Source organism: Anarrhichthys ocellatus, unplaced genomic scaffold, assembly GCF_004355925.1.
Source record: "Anarrhichthys ocellatus isolate YVR2014 unplaced genomic scaffold, GSC_Weel_1.0 scaffold9, whole genome shotgun sequence".
Taxonomy (NCBI): Eukaryota; Metazoa; Chordata; class Actinopteri; order Perciformes; family Anarhichadidae; genus Anarrhichthys; species Anarrhichthys ocellatus.
Genome location: NW_022280039.1, coordinates 4,876,685 through 4,877,185, shown reverse-complemented (window position 1 = coordinate 4,877,185; position 501 = coordinate 4,876,685).

The window sequence follows — 501 nt, the reverse complement described above, 5'->3', positions numbered from 1 at the left end:
GAGAGAGAGAGAGAGAGAGAGAGAGAGAGAGAGAGAGAGAGAGAGAGGTTATGCCACTATTACAACCTCAGAGGCATTGGTCAAGTCTACACCCTTTGATCGTCATATTGTAGTTTTTCAGCCATTTGTAGTGTTTCATGAAAGTTTTTGGAATTAGTTGCACAATCGGGTTTTCTGAACCAAAAATGAATTAATTCTGTTCTGCATATATACCACAAAGGGGCGCCAGAGACCAAACTGATAACGAAACATCAACTTTGCATCCCATTCCTCTCTTTGATCACAATAGACAACTCTCAAAAGGTTGAGGTGGACCAGCTTTATAAGGAAACTGTGGTATCCAACCAATCAGATTGCGTTATACAATAAATATACTTGTTTATAACTTGTTTATGTTTATTTTGTCAAATTATGTTCATAATTTTTTTTTTCCACAATGAATACCCGCTTGTACGGGTTTGCAGGTTCTGCTCTGAATTATGTATATATTATTATATATTA